Genomic DNA, 20,373 nt, shown 5'->3' with positions numbered 1-20,373 from the left:
CCCTCCTACCCCAAAGTATTGAGGCACTGAGGAAGCCCTCCTAACTCTCTACCCCAAGGTATTAAGGAACTGAGGATGTCCTCCTACCTATCCATCCCAAATAATACGGCACTATGGAAGCCGTCCTACCCCTCAACCCCAAAGTATTGAGGAACTGAGGATGCCCTCCTAACTCTCCACTCCAAGGTATTAAGAAACTGAGAATGCCCTCCTACCTCTCCACGTTAAAGTATCAAGGCACTGAGGATGCCCTCCTACCCCTCTACCCCAAAGTATTGAGAAACTGAGGGTGCCCTCCTACCCCAAAGTATTGAGGAACTGAGGATGCCCTCCTAACTCTCCACTCCAAGGTATTAAGGAACTGAGAATGCCCTCCTACCTCTCCACGTTAAAGTATCAAGGCACTGAGGATGCCCTCCTACCCCTCTACCCCAAAGTATTGAGAAACTGAGGGTGCCCTCCTACCCCAAAGTATTGAGGCACTGAGGAAGCCCTCCTAACTCTCTACCCCAAGGTATTAAGGAACTGAGGATGTCCTCCTACCTATCCACCCCAAATAATACGGCACTATGGAAGCCGTCCTACCCCTCAACCCCAAAGTATTGAGGAACTGAGGATGCCCTCCTAACTCTCCACTCCAAGGTATTAAGGAACTGAGAATGCCCTCCTACCTCTCCACGTTAAAGTATCAAGGCACTGAGGATGCCCTCCTACCCCTCTACCCCAAAGTATTGAGAAACTGAGGGTGCCCTCCTACCCCAAAGTATTGAGGAACTGAGGATGCCCTCCTAACTCTCCACTCCAAGGTATTAAGGAACTGAGAATGCCCTCCTACCTCTCCATGTTAAAGTATCAAGGCACTGAGGATGCCCTCCTACCCCTCTACCCCAAAGTATTGAGAAACTGAGGGTGCCCTCCTACCCCAAAGTATTGAGGCACTGAGGAAGCCCTCCTATCTCTCTACCCCAAGGTATTAAGGAACTGAGGATGTCCTCCTACCTATCCACCCCAAATAATACGGCACTATGGAAGCCGTCCTACCCCTCAACCCCAAAGTATTGAGGAACTGAGGATGCCCTCCTAACTCTCCACTCCAAGGTATTAAGGAACTGAGAATGCCCTCCTACCTCTCCACGTTAAAGTATCAAGGCACTGAGGATGCCCTCCTACCCCTCTACCCCAAAGTATTGAGAAACTGAGGGTGCCCTACTACCCCAAAGTATTGAGGAGCTGAGGATGCCCTCCTAACTCTCCACTCCAAGCTATTAAGGAACTGAGAATGCCCTCCTACCTCTCCACGTTAAAGTATCAAGGCACTGAGGATGCCCTCCTACCCCTCTACCCCAAAGTATTGAGAAACTGAGGGTGCCCTCCTACCCCAAAGTATTGAGGAACTGAGGATGCCCTCCTAACTCTCCACTCCAAGGTATTAAGGAACTGAGAATGCCCTCCTACCTCTCCACGTTAAAGTATCAAGGCACTGAGGATGCACTCCTACCCCTCTACCCCAAAGTATTGAGAAACTGAGGGTGCCCTCCTACCCCAAAGTATTGAGGAACTGAGGATGCCCTCCTAACTCTCCACTCCAAGGTATTAAGGAACTGAGGATGTCCTCCTACCTATCCACCCCAAATAATACGGCACTATGGAAGCCGTCCTACCCCTCAACCCCAAAGCATTGAGGAACTGAGGATGTCCTCCTAATTCTCCACTCCAAGGTATTAAGGAACTGAGAATGCCCTCCTACCTCTCCACGTTAAAGTATCAAGGCACTGAGGATGCCCTCCTACCCCTCTACCCCAAAGTATTGAGAAACTGAGGGTGCCCTCCTACCCCAAAGTATTGAGGAACTGAGGATGCCCTCCTAACTCTCCACTCCAAGGTATTAAGGAACTGAGAATGCCCTCCTACCTCTCCACGTTAAAGTATCAAGGCACTGAGGATGCCCTCCTACCCCTCTACCCCAAAGTAATGAGAAACTGAGGGTGCCCTCCTACCCCAAAGTATTGAGGCACTGAGGAAGCCCTCCTAACTCTCTACCCCAAGGTATTAAGGAACTGAGGATGTCCTCCTACCTATCCACCCCAAATAATACGGCACTATGGAAGCCGTCCTACCCCTCAACCCCAAAGTATTGAGGAACTGAGGATGCCCTCCTAACTCTCCACTCCAAGGTATTAAGGAACTGAGAATGCCCTCCTACCCCTCCACGTTAAAGTATCAAGGCACTGAGGATGCCCTCCTACCCCTCTACCCCAAAAGTATTGAGAAACTGAGGGTGCCCTCCTACCCCAAAGTATTGAGGAACTGAGGATGTCCTCCTAACTCTCCACTCCAAGGTATTAAGGAACTGAGAATGCCCTCCTAACTCTCCACTTTAAAGTATCAAGGCACTGAGGATGTCCTCCTACCCCTCTACCCCAAAGTATTGAGAAACTGAGGGTGCCCTCCTACCCCAAAGTATTGAGGCACTGAGGAAGCCCTCCTAACTCTCTACCCCAAGGTATTAAGGAACTGAGGATGTCCTCCTACCTATCCATCCCAAATAATACGGCACTATGGAAGCCGTCCTACCCCTCAACCCCAAAGTATTGAGGAACTGAGGATGCCCTCCTAACTCTCCACTTGAAGGTATTAAGGAACTGAGAATGCCCTCCTACCTCTCCACGTTAAAGTATCAATGCACTGAGGATGCCCTCCTACCCCTCTACCCCAAAGTATTGAGAAATTGAGGGTGCCCTCCTACCCCAAAGTATTGAGGAACTGAGGATGCCCTCCTAACTCTCCACTCCAAGGTATTAAGGAACTGAGAATGCCCTCCTACCTCTCCACGTTAAAGTATCAAGGCACTGAGGATGCCCTCCTACCCCTCTACCCCAAAGTATTGAGAAACTGAGGGTGCCCTCCTACCCCAAAGTATTGAGGCACTGAGGAAGCCCTCCTAACTCTCTACCCCAAAGTATTAAGGAACTGAGGATGTCCTCCTACCTATCCACCCCAAATAATACGGCACTATGGAAGCCGTCCTACCCCTCAACCCCAAAGTATTGAGGAACTGAGGATGCCCTCCTAACTCTCCACTCCAAGGTATTAAGGAACTGAGAATGCCCTCCTACCTCTCCACGTTAAAGTATCAAGGCACTGAGGATGCCCTCCTACCCCTCTACCCCAAAGTATTGAGAAACTGAGGGTGCCCCCCTACCCCAAAGTATTGAGGAACTGAGGATGCCCTCCTAACTCTCCACTCCAAGGTATTAAGGAACTGAGAATGCCCTCCTACCTCTCCACGTTAAAGTATCAAGGCACTGAGGATGCCCTCCTACCCCTCTACCCCAAAGTATTGAGAAACTGAGGGTGCCCTCCTACCCCAAAGTATTGAGGAACTGAGGATGCCCTCCTAACTCTCCACTCCAAGGTATTAAGGAACTGAGAATGCCCTCCTACCTCTCCACGTTAAAGTATCAAGGCACTGAGGATGCCCTCCTACCCCTCTACCCCAAAGTATTGAGAAACTGAGGGTGCCCTCCTACCCCAAAGTATTGAGGCACTGAGGATGCCCTCCTAACTCTCCACTCCAAGGTATTAAGGAACTGAGAATGCCCTCCTACCTCTCCATGTTAAAGTATCAAGGCACTGAGGATGCCCTCCTACCCCTCTACCCCAAAGTATTGAGAAACTGAGGGTGCCCTCCTACCCCAAAGTATTGAGGAACTGAGGATGCCCTCCTAACTCTCCACTCCAAGGTATTAAGGAACTGAGAATGCCCTCCTACCTCTCCATGTTAAAGTATCAAGGCACTGAGGATGCCCTCCTACCCCTCTACCCCAAAGTATTGAGAAACTGAGGGTGCCCTCCTACCCCAAAGTATTGAGGCACTGAGGAAGCCCTCCTATCTCTCTACCCCAAGGTATTAAGGAACTGAGGATGTCCTCCTACCTATCCACCCCAAATAATACGGCACTATGGAAGCCGTCCTACCCCTCAACCCCAAAGTATTGAGGAACTGAGGATGCCCTCCTAACTCTCCACTCCAAGGTATTAAGGAACTGAGAATGCCCTCCTACCTCTCCACGTTAAAGTATCAAGGCACTGAGGATGCCCTCCTACCCCTCTACCCCAAAGTATTGAGAAACTGAGGGTGCCCTACTACCCCAAAGTATTGAGGAGCTGAGGATGCCCTCCTAACTCTCCACTCCAAGCTATTAAGGAACTGAGAATGCCCTCCTACCTCTCCACGTTAAAGTATCAAGGCACTGAGGATGCCCTCCTACCCCTCTACCCCAAAGTATTGAGAAACTGAGGGTGCCCTCCTACCCCAAAGTATTGAGGAACTGAGGATGCCCTCCTAACTCTCCACTCCAAGGTATTAAGGAACTGAGAATGCCCTCCTACCTCTCCACGTTAAAGTATCAAGGCACTGAGGATGCACTCCTACCCCTCTACCCCAAAGTATTGAGAAACTGAGGGTGCCCTCCTACCCCAAAGTATTGAGGAACTGAGGATGCCCTCCTAACTCTCCACTCCAAGGTATTAAGGAACTGAGGATGTCCTCCTACCTATCCACCCCAAATAATACGGCACTATGGAAGCCGTCCTACCCCTCAACCCCAAAGCATTGAGGAACTGAGGATGTCCTCCTAATTCTCCACTCCAAGGTATTAAGGAACTGAGAATGCCCTCCTACCTCTCCACGTTAAAGTATCAAGGCACTGAGGATGCCCTCCTACCCCTCTACCCCAAAGTATTGAGAAACTGAGGGTGCCCTCCTACCCCAAAGTATTGAGGAACTGAGGATGCCCTCCTAACTCTCCACTCCAAGGTATTAAGGAACTGAGAATGCCCTCCTACCTCTCCACGTTAAAGTATCAAGGCACTGAGGATGCCCTCCTACCCCTCTACCCCAAAGTAATGAGAAACTGAGGGTGCCCTCCTACCCCAAAGTATTGAGGCACTGAGGAAGCCCTCCTAACTCTCTACCCCAAGGTATTAAGGAACTGAGGATGTCCTCCTACCTATCCACCCCAAATAATACGGCACTATGGAAGCCGTCCTACCCCTCAACCCCAAAGTATTGAGGAACTGAGGATGCCCTCCTAACTCTCCACTCCAAGGTATTAAGGAACTGAGAATGCCCTCCTACCCCTCCACGTTAAAGTATCAAGGCACTGAGGATGCCCTCCTACCCCTCTACCCCAAAAGTATTGAGAAACTGAGGGTGCCCTCCTACCCCAAAGTATTGAGGAACTGAGGATGTCCTCCTAACTCTCCACTCCAAGGTATTAAGGAACTGAGAATGCCCTCCTAACTCTCCACTTTAAAGTATCAAGGCACTGAGGATGTCCTCCTACCCCTCTACCCCAAAGTATTGAGAAACTGAGGGTGCCCTCCTACCCCAAAGTATTGAGGCACTGAGGAAGCCCTCCTAACTCTCTACCCCAAGGTATTAAGGAACTGAGGATGTCCTCCTACCTATCCATCCCAAATAATACGGCACTATGGAAGCCGTCCTACCCCTCAACCCCAAAGTATTGAGGAACTGAGGATGCCCTCCTAACTCTCCACTTGAAGGTATTAAGGAACTGAGAATGCCCTCCTACCTCTCCACGTTAAAGTATCAATGCACTGAGGATGCCCTCCTACCCCTCTACCCCAAAGTATTGAGAAATTGAGGGTGCCCTCCTACCCCAAAGTATTGAGGAACTGAGGATGCCCTCCTAACTCTCCACTCCAAGGTATTAAGGAACTGAGAATGCCCTCCTACCTCTCCACGTTAAAGTATCAAGGCACTGAGGATGCCCTCCTACCCCTCTACCCCAAAGTATTGAGAAACTGAGGGTGCCCTCCTACCCCAAAGTATTGAGGCACTGAGGAAGCCCTCCTAACTCTCTACCCCAAAGTATTAAGGAACTGAGGATGTCCTCCTACCTATCCACCCCAAATAATACGGCACTATGGAAGCCGTCCTACCCCTCAACCCCAAAGTATTGAGGAACTGAGGATGCCCTCCTAACTCTCCACTCCAAGGTATTAAGGAACTGAGAATGCCCTCCTACCTCTCCACGTTAAAGTATCAAGGCACTGAGGATGCCCTCCTACCCCTCTACCCCAAAGTATTGAGAAACTGAGGGTGCCCCCCTACCCCAAAGTATTGAGGAACTGAGGATGCCCTCCTAACTCTCCACTCCAAGGTATTAAGGAACTGAGAATGCCCTCCTACCTCTCCACGTTAAAGTATCAAGGCACTGAGGATGCCCTCCTACCCCTCTACCCCAAAGTATTGAGAAACTGAGGGTGCCCTCCTACCCCAAAGTATTGAGGAACTGAGGATGCCCTCCTAACTCTCCACTCCAAGGTATTAAGGAACTGAGAATGCCCTCCTACCTCTCCACGTTAAAGTATCAAGGCACTGAGGATGCCCTCCTACCCCTCTACCCCAAAGTATTGAGAAACTGAGGGTGCCCTCCTACCCCAAAGTATTGAGGCACTGAGGAAGCCCTCCTAACTCTCTACCCCAAAGTATTAAGGAACTGAGGATGTCCTCCTACCTATCCACCCCAAATAATACGGCACTATGGAAGCCGTCCTACCCCTCAACCCCAAAGTATTGAGGAACTGAGGATGCCCTCCTAACTCTCCACTCCAAGGTATTAAGGAACTGAGAATGCCCTCTTACCTCTCCACGTTAAAGTATCAAGGCACTGAGGATGCCCTCCTACCCCTCTACCCCAAAGTATTGAGAAACTGAGGGTGCCCTCCTACCCCAAAGTATTGAGGAACTGAGGATGCCCTCCTAACTCTCCACTCCAAGGTATTAAGGAACTGAGAATGCCCTCCTACCTCTCCATGTTAAAGTATCAAGGCACTGAGGATGCCCTCCTACCCCTCTACCCCAAGGTATTGAGAAACTGAGGGTGCCCTCCTACCCCAAAGTATTGAGGCACTGAGGAAGCCCTCCTAACTCTCTACCCCAAGGTATTAAGGAACTGAGGATGTCCTCGAACCTATCCACCCCAAATAATACGGCACTATGGAAGCCGTCCTACCCCTCAACCCCAAAGTATTGAGGAACTGAGGATGCCCTCCTAACTCTCCACTCCAAGGTATTAAGGAACTGAGAATGCCCTCCTACCTCTCCATGTTAAAGTATCAAGGCACTGAGGATGCCCTCCTACCCCTCTACCCCAAAGTATTGAGAAACTGAGGGTGCCCTCCTACCCCAAAGTATTGAGGCACTGAGGAAGCCCTCCTAACTCTCTACCCCAAGGTATTAGGGAACTGAGGATGTCCTCCTACCTATCCATCCCAAATAATACGGCACTATGGAAGCCGTCCTACCCCTCAACCCCAAAGTATTGAGGAACTGAGGATGCCCTCCTACCTCTCCACTCCAAGGTATTAAGGAACTGAGAATGCCCTCCTACCTCTCCACGTTAAAGTATCAAGGCACTGAGGATGCCCTCCTACCCCTCTACCCCAAAGTATTGAGAAACTGAGGGTGCCCTCCTACCCCAAAGTATTGAGGAACTGAGGATGCCCTCCTAACTCTCCACTCCAAGGTATTAAGGAACTGAGAATGCCCTCCTACCTCTCCACGTTAAAGTATCAAGGCACTGAGGATGCCCTCCTACCCCTCTACCCCAAGGTATTGAGAAACTGAGGGTGCCCTCCTACCCCAAAGTATTGAGGCACTGAGGAAGCCCTCCTAACTCTCTACCCAAAGGTATTAAGGAACTGAGGATGTCCTCCTACCTATCCACCCCAAATAATACGGCACTATGGAAGCCGTCCTACCCCTCAACCCCAAAGTATTGAGGAACTGAGGATGCCCTCCTAACTCTCCACTCCAAGGTATTAAGGAACTGAGAATACCCTCCTACCTCTCCATGTTAAAGTATCAAGGCACTGAGGATGCCCTCCTACCCCTCTACCCCAAAGTATTGAGAAACTGAGGGTGCCCTCCTACCCCAAAGTACTGAGGCACTGAGGAAGCCCTCCTAACTCTCTACCCCAAGGTATTAGGGAACTGAGGATGTCCTCCTACCTATCCATCCCAAATAATACGGCACTATGGAAGCCGTCCTACCCCTCAACCCCAAAGTATTGAGGAACTGAGGATGCCCTCCTAACTCTCCACTCCAAGGTATTAAGGAACTGAGAATGCCCTCCTACCTCTCCACGTTAAAGTATCAAGGCCCTGAGGATACCCTCCTACCCCTCTACCCCAAAGTATTGAGAAACTGAGGGTGCCCTCCTACCCCAAAGTATTGAGGAACTGAGGATGCCCTCCTAACTCTCCACTCCAAGGTATTAAGGAACTGAGGATGTCCTCCTACCTCTCCACGTTAAAGTATCAAGGCACTGAGGATGCCCTCCTACCCCTCTACCCCAAGGTATTGAGAAACTGAGGGTGCCCTCCTACCCCAAAGTATTGAGGCACTGAGGAAGCCCTCCTAACTCTCTACCCAAAGGTATTAAGGAACTGAGGATGTCCTCCTACCTATCCACCCCAAATAATACGGCACTATGGAAGCCGTCCTACCCCTCAACCCCAAAGTATTGAGGAACTGAGGATGCCCTCCTAACTCTCCACTCCAAGGTATTAAGGAACTGAGAATACCCTCCTACCTCTCCATGTTAAAGTATCAAGGCACTGAGGATGCCCTCCTACCCCTCTACCCCAAAGTATTGAGAAACTGAGGGTGCCCTCCTACCCCAAAGTACTGAGGCACTGAGGAAGCCCTCCTAACTCTCTACCCCAAGGTATTAGGGAACTGAGGATGTCCTCCTACCTATCCATCCCAAATAATACGGCACTATGGAAGCCGTCCTACCCCTCAACCCCAAAGTATTGAGGAACTGAGGATGCCCTCCTAACTCTCCACTCCAAGGTATTAAGGAACTGAGAATGCCCTCCTACCTCTCCACGTTAAAGTATCAAGGCCCTGAGGATACCCTCCTACCCCTCTACCCCAAAGTATTGAGAAACTGAGGGTGCCCTCCTACCCCAAAGTATTGAGGAACTGAGGATGCCCTCCTAACTCTCCACTCCAAGGTATTAAGGAACTGAGGATGTCCTCCTACCTATCCACCCCAAATAATATGGCACTATGGAAGCCGTCCTACCCCTCAACCCCAAAGTATTGAGGAACTGTGGATGTCCTCCTAACTCTCCACTCCAAGGTATTAAGGAACTGAGAATGCCCTCCTACCTCTCCACGTTAAAGTATCAAGGCACTGAGGATGCCCTCCTACCCCTCTACCCCAAAGTATTGAGAAACTGAGGGTGCCCTCCTACCCCAAAGTATTGAGGAACTGAGGATGCCCTCCTAACTCTCCACTCCAAGGTATTAAGGAACTGAGAATGCCCTCCTACCTCTCCACGTTAAAGTATCAAGGCATTGAGCATGCCCTCCTACCCCTCTACCCCAAAGTATTGAGAAACTGAGGGTGCCCTCCTAACTCTCCATTCCAAGGTATTAAGGATCTGAGGATGCCCTCCTACCTCTCCACGTTAAAGTATCGAGGCACTGAGGATGCCCTGCTACACCTCCACCCCAAAGTATTGAGGCCCTGAGAATGCCCTCCTCACGCTCCACTCCAAGGTATTTAGGAACCGAGGATGTCCTCCTACCTCTCCACGCTAAGGTATCAAGGCACTGAGGATGCCCTCCTACCCCTCTACCCCAAAGTATTGAGAAACTGAGGGTGCCCTCCTACCCCAAAGTATTGAGGCACTGAGGATGCCCTCCTAACTCTCCACTCCAAGGTATTAAGGAACTGAGGATGACCTCCTACCTCTCCACGCTAATGTATCGAGGCACTGAGGATGCCCTCCTACCCCTCCACGCCAAAGTATTGAGGCACTGAGAATGCCCTCCTAACGCTCCACTCCAAGGTATTTAGGAACTGAGGATGTTCTCCTACCTCTCCACGCTAAGGTATCAAGGCACTGAGGATGCCCTCCTACCCCTCTACCCCAAAGTATTGAGAAACTGAGGGTGCCCTCCTACCCCAAAGTATTGAGGAACCGAGGATGCCCTCCTAACTCTCCACTCCAAGGTATTAAGGAACTGAGGATGTCCTCCTACCTATCCACCCCAAATAATACGGCACTAAGAAAGCCGTCCTACCCCTCAACCCCAAAGAATTGAGGCGCTGAGGATTCCCTCCTAACTCTCCACTCCAAGGTATTAAGGAACTGAGGATGCCCTCCTATCTCTCCACGTTAAAGTATCGAGGCACTGAGGATGTCCTCCTACCCTTCTACCCCAAAGTATTGAGGCACTAAGGATGCCCTCCTACCCTTCCACCCCAAAGTATTAAGGCACTGAGAATGCCTTCATAACTGTTCACCCCAAAGTAATAAGGCACTGAGGATGCCCTCCTACCCCTCCACCCCAAAGTATTGAGGCACTGAGAATGCCCTCCTAACTCTCCACTCCAAGGTATTAAGGAACTGAGGATGTCCTCCTACCTCTCCACGCTAAGGTATCAAGGCACTGAGGATGCCCTCCTACCCCTCTACCCCAAAGTATTGAGAAACTGAGGGTGCCCTCCTACCCCAAAGTATTGAGGCACTGAGGATGCCCTCCTAACTCTTTACTCCAAGGTATTAAGGAACTGAGGATGCCCTCCTACCTCTCCACGCTAATGTATCGAGGCACTGAGGATGCCCTCCTACCCCTCCACGCCAACGTATTGAGGCACTGAGAATGCCCTCCTAACGCTCCACTCCAAGGTATTAAGGAACTGAGAATGCCCTCCTACCTCTCGACGTTAAAGTATCAAGGCACTGAGGATTCCCTCCTACCCCTCTACCCCAAAGTATTGAGAAACTGAGGGTGCCCTCCTACCCCAAAGTATTGAGGCACTGAGGATGCCCTCCTACCTATCCACCCCAAATAATACGGCACTATGGAAGCCGTCCTACCCCTCAACCCCAAAGTATTGAGGAACTGAGGATGCCCTCCTAACTCTCCACTCCAAGGTATTAAGGAACTGAGAATGCCCTCCTACCTTTCCACGTTAAAGTATCAAGGCACTGAGGATGCCCTCCTACCCCTCTACCCCAAAGTATTGAGAAACTGAGGGTGCCCTCCTTCCCCAAAGTATTGAGGAACTGAGGATACCCTCCTAACTCTCCACTCCAAGGTATTAAGGAACTGAGAATGCCCTCCTACCTCTCCACGTTAAAGTATCAAGGCACTGAGGATGCCCTCCTACCCCTCTACCCCAAAGTATTGAGAAACTGAGGGTGCCCTCCTACCCCAAAGTATTGAGGCACTGAAGAAGTCCTCCTAACTCTCTAACCCAAGGTATTAAGGAACTGAGGATGTCCTCCTACCTATCCACCCCAAATAATACGGCACTATGAAAGCCGTCCTACCCCTCAACCCCAAAGTATTGAGGAACTGAGGATGCCCTCCTAACTCTCCACTCCAAGGTATTAAGGAACTGAGAATGCCCTCCTATCCCTCCACGTTAAAGTATCAAGGCACTGAGGATGCCCTCCTACCCCTCTACCCCAAAGTATTGAGAAACTGAGGGTGCCCTCCTACCCCAAAGTATTGAGGAACTGAGGATGCCCTCCTAACTCTCCACTCCAAGGTATTAAGGAACTGAGAATGCCCTCCTACCTCTCCACGTTAAAGTATCAAGGCACTGAGGATGTCCTCCTACCCCTCTACCCCAAAGTATTGAGAAACTGAGGGTGCCCTCCTACCCCAAAGTATTGAGGCACTGAGGAAGCCCTCCTAACTCTCTACCCCAAGGTATTAAGGAACTGAGGAGGTCCTCCTACCTATCCACCCCAAATAATACGGCACTATGGAAGCCGTCCTACCCCTCAACCCCAAAGTATTGAGGAACTGAGGATGCCCTCCTAACTCTCCACTCCAAGGTATTAAGGAACTGAGAATGCCCTCCTACCTCTCCACGTTAAAGTATCAAGGCACTGAGGATGCCCTCCTACCCCTCTACCCCAAAGTATTGAGAAACTGAGGGTGCCCTCCTACCCCAAAGTATTGAGGCATTGAGGAAGCCCTCCTAACTCTCTACCCCAAGGTGTTAAGGAAATGAGGATGTCCTCCTACCTATCCATCCCAAATAATACGGCACTATGGAAGCTGTCCTAACCCTCAACCCCAAAGTATTGAGGAACTGAGGATGCCCTCCTAACTCTCCACTCCAAGGTATTAAGGAACTGAGAATGCCCTCCTACCTCTCCACGTTAAAGTATCAAGGCACTGAGGATGCCCTCCTACCCCTCTACCCCAAAATATTGAGAAACTGAGGGTGCCCTCCTACCCCAAAGTATTGAGGAACTGAGGATGCCCTCCTAACTCTCCACTCCAAGGTATTAAGGAACTGAGAATGCCCTCCTACCTCTCCACGTTAAAGTATCAAGGCACTGAGGATGCCCTCCTACCCCAAAGTATTGAGAAACTGAGGGTGCCCTCCTACCCCAAAGTATTGAGGCACTGAGGAAGCCCTCCTAACTCTCTACCCCAAGGTATTAAGGAACTGAGGATGTCCTCCTACCTATCCACCCCAAATAATACGGCACTATGGAAGCCGTCCTACCCCTCAACCCCAAAGTATTGAGGAACTGAGGATGCCCTCCTAACTCTCCACTCCAAGGTATTAAGGAACTGAGAATGCCCTCCTACCTCTCCACGTTAAAGTATCAAGGCACTGAGGATGCCCTCCTACCCCTCTACCCCAAAGTATTGAGAAACTGAGGGTGCCCTCCTACCCCAAAGTATTGAGGAACTGAGGATGCCCTCCTAACTCTCCACTCCAAGGTATTAAGGAACTGAGAATGCCCTCCTACCTCTCCACGTTAAAGTATCAAGGCACTGAGGATGCCCTCCTACCCCTCTACCCCAAAGTATTGAGAAACTGAGGGTGCCCTCCTACCCCAAAGTATTGAGGCACTGAGGAAGCCCTCCTAACTCTCTACCCCAAGGTATTAAGGAACTGAGGATGTCCTCCTACCTATCCATCCCAAATAATACGGCACTATGGAAGCCGTCCTACCCCTCAACCCTAAAGTATTGAGGAACTGAGGATGCCCTCCTAACTCTCCACTCCAAGGTATTAAGGAACTGAGAATGCCCTCCTACTTCTCCACGTTAAAGTATCAAGGCACTGAGGATGCCCTCCTACCCCTCTACCCCAAAGTATTGAGAAACTGAGGGTGCCCTCCTACCCCAAAGTATTGAGGAACTGAGGATGCCCTCCTAACTCTCCACTCCAAGGTATTAAGGAACTGAGAATGCCCTCCTACCTCTCCATGTTAAAGTATCAAGGCACTGAGGATGTCCTCCTACCCCTCTACCCCAAAGTATTGAGAAACTGAAGGTGCCCTCCTACCCCAAAGTATTGAGGCACTGAGGAAGCCCTCCTAACTCTCTACCCCAAGGTATTAAGGAACTGAGGATGTCCTCCTACCTATCCACCCCAAATAATACGGCACTATGGAAGCCGTCCTACCCCTCAACCCCAAAGTATTGAGGAACTGAGGATGCCCTCCTAACTCTCCACTTCAAGGTATTAAGGAACTGAGAATGCCCTCCTACCTCTCCATGTTAAAGTATCAAGGCACTGAGGATGCCCTCCTACCCCTCTACCCCAAAGTATTGAGAAACTGAGGGTGCCCTCCTACCCCAAAGTATTGAGGCACTGAGGAAGCCCTCCTAACTCTCTACCCCAAGGTATTAAGGAACTGAGGATGTCCTCCTACCTATCCATCCCAAATAATACGGCACTATGGAAGCCATCCTACCCCTCAACCCCAAAGTATTGAGGAACTGAGGATGCCCTCCTAACTCTCCACTCCAAGGTATTAAGGAACTGACAATGCCCTCCTACCTCTCCACGTTAAAGTATCAAGGCACTGAGGATGCCCTCCTAACCCTCTACCCCAAAGTATTAAGAAACTGAGGGTGCCCTCCTACCCCAAAGTATTGAGGAACTGAGGATGCCCTCCTAACTCTCCACTCCAAGGTATTAAGGAACTGAGAATGCCCTCCTACCTCTCCACGTTAAAGTATCAAGGCACTGAGGATGCCCTCCTACCCCTCTACCCCAAAGTATTCAGAAACTGAGGGTGCCCTCCTACCACAAAGTATTGAGGAACTGAGGATGCCCTCCTAACTCTCCACTCCAAGGTATTAAGGAACTGAGGATGTCCTCCTACCTATCCACCCCAAATAATACGGCACTATGGAAGCCGTCCTACCCCTCAACCCCAAAGTATTGAGGAACTGAGGATGCCCTCCTAACTCTCCACTCCAAGGTATTAAGGAACTGAGAATGCCCTCCTACCTCTCCACGTTAAAGTATCAAGGCACTGAGGATGCCCTCCTATCCCTCTACCCCAAAGTATTGAGAAACTGAGGGTGCCATCCTACCCCAAAGTATTGAGGCACTGAGGAAGCCCTCCTAACTCTCTAACCCAAGGTATTAAGGAACTGAGGATGTCCTCCTACCTATCCACCCCAAATAATACGGCACTATGGAAGCCGTCCTACCCCTCAACCCCAAAGTATTGAGGAACTGAGGATGCCCTCCTAACTCTCCACTCCAAGGTATTAAGGAACTGAGAATGCCCTCCTACCCCTCCACGTTAAAGTATCAAGGCACTGAGGATGCCCTCCTACCCCTCTACCCCAAAGTATTGAGAAACTGAGGGTGCCCTCCTACCCCAAAGTATTGAGGAACTGAGGATGCCCTCCTAACTCTCCACTCCAAGGTATTAAGGAACTGAGAATGCCCTCCTACCTCTCCACGTTAAAGTATCAAGGCACTGAGGATGTCCTCCTACCCCTCTACAACAAAGTATTGAGAAAGTGAGGGTGCCCTCCTACCCCAAAGTATTGAGGCACTGAGGAAGCCCTCCTAACTCTCTACCCCAAGGTATTAAGGAACTGAGGAGGTCCTCCTACCTATCCACCCCAAATAATACGGCACTATGGAAGCCGTCCTACCCCTCAACCCCAAAGTATTGAGGAACTGAGGATGCCCTCCTAACTCTCCACTCCAAGGTATTAAGGAACTGAGAATGCCCTCCTACCTCTCCACGTTAAAGTATCAAGGCACTGAGGATGCCCTCCTACCCCTCTACCCCAAAGTATTGAGAAACTGAGGGTGCCCTCCTACCCCAAAGTATTGAGGAACTGAGGATGGCCTCCTAACTCTCCACTCCAAGGTATTAAGGAACTGAGAATGCCCTCCTACCTCTCCACATTAAAGTATCAAGGCACTGAGGATGCCCTCCTACCCCTCTACCCCAAAGTATTGAGAAACTGAGGGTGCCCTCCTACCCCAAAGTATTGAGGCACTGAGGAAGCCCTCCTAACTCTCTACCCCAAGGTATTAAGGAACTGAGGATGTCCTCCTACCTATCCACCCCAAATAATACGGCACTATGGAAGCCGTCCTACCCCTCAACCCCAAAGTATTGAGGAACTGAGGATGCCCTCCTAACTCTCCACTCCAAGGTATTAAGGAACTGAGAATGCCCTCCTACCTCTCCATGTTAAAGTATCAAGGCACTGAGGATGCCCTCCTACCCCTCTACCCCAAAGTATTGAGAAACTGAGGGTGCCATCCTACCCCAAAGTATTGAGGCACTGAGGAAGCCCTCCTAACTCTCTACCCCAAGGTATTAAGGAACTGAGGATGTCCTCCTACCTATCCATCCCAAATAATACGGCACTATGGAAGCCGTCCTACCCCTCAACCCCAAAGTATTGAGGAACTGAGGATGCCCTCCTAACTCTCCACTCCAAGGTATTAAGGAACTGAGAATGCCCTCCTACCTCTCCACGTTAAAGTATCAAGGCACTGAGGATGCCCTCCTACCCCTCTACCCCAAAGTATTGAGAAACTGAGGGTGCCCTCCTACCCCAAAGTATTGAGGAACTGAGGATGCCCTCCTAACTCTCCACTCCAAGGTATTAAGGAACTGAGAATGCCCTGCTACCTCTCCACGTTAAAGTATCAAGGCACTGAGGATGCCCTCCTACCCCTCTACCCCAAAGTATTGAGAAACTGAGGGTGCCCTCCTACCCCAAAGTATTGAGGAACTGAGGATGCCCTCCTAACTCTCCACTCCAAGGTATTAAGGAACTGAGGATGTCCTCCTACCTATCCACCCCAAATAATACGGCACTATGGAAGCCGTCCTACCCCTCAACCCCAAAGTATTGAGGAACTGAGGATGTCCTCCTAACTCTCCACTCCAAGGTATTAAGGAACTGAGAATGCCCTCCTACCTCTCCACGTTAAAGTATCAAGGCACTGAGGATGCCCTCCTACCCCTCTACCCCAAAGTATTGAGAAACTGAGGGTTCCCTCCTACCCCAAAGTATTGAGGAACTGAGGATGCCCTCCTAACTCTCCACTCCAAGGTATTAAGGAACTGAGAATGCCCTCCTACCTCTCCACGTTAAAGTATCAAGGCACTGAGGATGCCCTCCTACCCCTCTACCCCAAAGTATTGAGAAACTGAGGGTGCCCTCCTACCACAAAGTATTGAGGCACTGAGGAAGCCCTCCTAACTCTCTACCCCAAGGTATTAAGGAACTGAGGATGTCCTCCTACCTATCCACCCCAAATAATACGGCACTATGGAAGCCGTCCTACCCCTCAACCCCAAAGTATTGAGGAACTGAGGATGCCCTCCTAACTCTCCACTCCAAGGTATTAAGGAACTGAGAATGCCCTCCTACCTCTCCACGTTAAAGTATCAAGGCACTGAGGATGCCCTCCTACCCCTCTACCCCAAAGTATTGAGAAACTGAGGGTGCCCTCCTACCCCAAAGTATTGAGGCACTGAGGAAGCCCTCCTAACTCTCTACCCCAAGGTATTAAGGAACTGAGGATGTCCTCCTACCTATCCATCTCAAATAATACGGCACTATGGAATCCGTCCTACCCCTCAACCCCAAAGTATTGAGGAACTGAGGATGCCCTCCTAACTCTCCACTCCAAGGTATTAAGGAACTGAGAATGCCCTCCTACCTCTCCACGTTAAAGTATCAAGGCACTGAGGATGCCCTCCTACCCCTCTACCCCAAAGTATTGAGAAACTGAGGGTGCCCTCCTACCCCAAAGTATTGAGGAACTGAGGATGCCCTCCTAACTCTCCACTCCAAGGTATTAAGGAACTGAGAATGCCCTCCTACCTCTCCACGTTAAAGTATCAAGGCACTGAGGATGTCCTCCTACCCCTCTACCCCAAAGTATTGAGAAACTGAGGGTGCCCTCCTACCCCAAAGTATTGAGGCACTGAGGAAGCCCTCCTAACTCTCTACCCCAAGGTATTAAGGAACTGAGGATGTCCTCCTACCTATCCACCCCAAATAATACGGCACTATGGAAGCCGTCCTACCCCTCAACCCCAAAGTATTGAGGAACTGAGGATGCCCTCCTAACTCTCCACTCCAAGGTATTAAGGAACTGAGAATGCCCTCCTACCTCTCCATGTTAAAGTATCAAGGCACTGAGGATGCCCTCCTACCCCTCTACCCCAAAGTATTGAGAAACTGAGGGTGCCATCCTACCCCAAAGAATTGAGGCACTGAGGAAGCCCTCCTAACTCTCTACCCCAAGGTATTAAGGAACTGAGGATGTCCTCCTACCTATCCATCCCAAATAATACGGCACTATGGAAGCCGTCCTACCCCTCAACCCCAAAGTATTGAGGAACTGAGGATGCCCTCCTAACTCTCCACTCCAAGGTATTAAGGAACTGAGAATGCCCTCCTACCTCTCCACGTTAAAGTATCAAGGCACTGAGGATGCCCTCCTACCCCTCTACCCCAAAGTATTGAGAAACTGAGGGTGCCCTCCTACCCCAAAGTATTGAGGAACTGAGGATGCCCTCCTAACTCTCCACTCCAAGGTATTAAGGAACTGAGAATGCCCTCCTACCTCTCCACGTTAAAGTATCAAGGCACTGAGGATGCCCTCCTACCCCTCTACCCCAAAGTATTGAGAAACTGAGGGTGCCCTACTACCCCAAAGTATTGAGGCACTGAGGAAGCCCTCCTAACTCTCTACCCCAAGGTATTAAGGAACTGAGGATGTCCTCCTACCTATCCATCCCAAATAATACGGCACTATGGAAGCCGTCCTACCCCTCAACCCCAAAGTATTGAGGAACTGAGGATGCCCTCCTAACTCTCCACTCCAAGGTATTAAGGAACTGAGAATGCCCTCCTACCTCTCCACGTTAAAGTATCAAGGCACTGAGGATGCCCTCCTACCCCTCTACCCCAAAGTATTGAGAAACTGAGGGTGCCCTCCTACCCCAAAGTATTGAGGAACTGAGGATGCCCTCCTAACTCTCCACTCCAAGGTATTAAGGAACTGAGAATGCCCTCCTACCTCTCCACGTTAAAGTATCAAGGCACTGAGGATGCCCTCCTACCCCTCTACCCCAAAGTATTGAGAAACTGAGGGTGCCCTCCTACCCCAAAGTATTGAGGCACTGAGGAAGCCCTCCTAACTCTCTACCCCAAGGTATTAAGGAACTGAGGATGTCCTCCTACCTATCCATCCCAAATAATACGGCACTATGGAAGCCGTCCTACCCCTCAACCCCAAAGTATTGAGGAACTGAGGATGCCCTCCTAACTCTCCACTCCAAGGTATTAAGGAACTGAGAATGCCCTCCTACCTCTCCACGTTAAAGTATCAAGGCACTGAGGATGCGCTCCTACCCCTCTACCCCAAAGTATTGAGAAACTGAGGGTGCCCTCCTACCCCAAAGTATTGAGGCACTGAGGAAGCCCTCCTAACTCTCTACCCCAAGGTATTAAGGAACTGAGGATGTCCTCCTACCTATCCAATCCAAATAATACGGCACTATGTAAGCCGTCCTACCCCTCAACCCCAAAGTATTGAGGAACTGAGGATGCCCTCCTAACTCTCCACTCCAAGGTATTATGGAACTGAGAATGCCCTCCTACCTCTCCACGTTAAAGTATCAAGGCACTGAGGATGCCCTCCTACCCCTCTACCCCAAAGTATTGAGAAACTGAGGGTGCCCTCCTACCCCAAAGTATTGAGGAACTGAGGTTGCCCTCCTAACTCTCCACTCCAAGGTATTAAGGAACTGAGAATGCCCTCCTACCTCTCCACGTTAAAGAATCAAGGCACTGAGGATGCCCTCCTACCCCTCTACCCCAAAGTATTGAGAAACTGAGGGTGCCCTCCTACCCCAAAGTATTGAGGCACTGAGGAAGCCCTCCTAACTCTCTACCCCAAGGTATTAAGGAACTGAGGATGTCCTCCTACCTATCCACCCCAAATAATACGGCACTATGGAAGCCGTCCTACCCCTCAACCCCAAAGTATTGAGAAACTGAGGATGCCCTCCTAACTCTCCACTCCAAGGTATTAAGGAACTGAGAATGCCCTCCTACCTCTCCATGTTAAAGTATCAAGGCACTGAGGATGCCCTCCTACCCCTCTACCCCAAAGTATTGAGAAACTGAGGGTGCCATCCTACCCCAAAGTATTGAGGCACTGAGGAAGCCCTCCTAACTCTCTACCCCAAGGTATTAAGGAACTGAGGATGTCCTCCTACCTATCCTTCCCAAATAATACGGCACTATGGAAGCCGTCCTACCCCTCAACCCCAAAGTATTTAGGAACTGAGGATGCCCTCCTAACTCTCCACTCCAAGGTATTAAGGAACTGAGAATGCCCTCCTACCTCTCCATGTTAAAGTATCAAGGCACTGAGGATGCCCTCCTACCCCTCTACCCCAAAGTATTGAGAAACTGAGGGTGCCATCCTACCCCAAAGTATTGAGGCACTGAGGAAGCCCTCCTAACTCTCTACCCCAAGGTATTAAGGAACTGAGGATGTCCTCCTACCTATCCATCCCAAATAATACGGCACTATGGAAGCCGTCCTACCCCTCAACCCCAAAGTATTGAGAAACTGAGGATGCCCTCCTAACTCTCCACTCCAAGGTATTAAGGAACTGAGAATGCCCTCCTACCTCTCCACGTTAAAGTATCAAGGCACTGAGGATGTCCTCCTACCCCTCTACCCCAAAGTATTGAGAAACTGAGGGTGCCCTCCTACCCCAAAGTATTGAGGCACTGAGGAAGCCCTCCTAACTCTCTACCCCAAGGTATTAAGGAACTGAGAATGCCCTCCTACCTCTCCACGTTAAAGTATCAAGGCACTGAGGATGCCCTCCTACCCCTCTACCCCAAAGTATTGAGAAACTGAGGGTGCCCTCCTACCCCAAAGTATTGAGGCACTGAGGAAGCCCTCCTAACTCTCTACCCCAAGGTATTAAGGAACTGAGGATGTCCTCCTACCTATCCACCCCAAATAATACGGCAC

At 50.3% G+C, this 20,373-nt stretch overlaps 1 long non-coding RNA gene across 3 annotated transcripts in view; it reads right to left on the bottom strand.

Annotated features, from left to right (window-relative positions):
- LOC141133413 (uncharacterized) overlaps window positions 1-20,373 on the bottom strand; it is a 1,430,344-nt gene that overhangs the window by 1,095,965 nt on the left and 314,006 nt on the right. The gene's annotated exons all lie outside the window — the stretch shown is intronic.

Source organism: Aquarana catesbeiana, linkage group LG03 (genome assembly GCF_042186555.1).
Source record: "Aquarana catesbeiana isolate 2022-GZ linkage group LG03, ASM4218655v1, whole genome shotgun sequence".
Classification (NCBI taxonomy): domain Eukaryota; kingdom Metazoa; phylum Chordata; class Amphibia; order Anura; family Ranidae; genus Aquarana; species Aquarana catesbeiana.
Note: the sequence above shows the minus strand (reverse complement) of the source record. Positions and strands in the feature narration are given on the sequence as shown.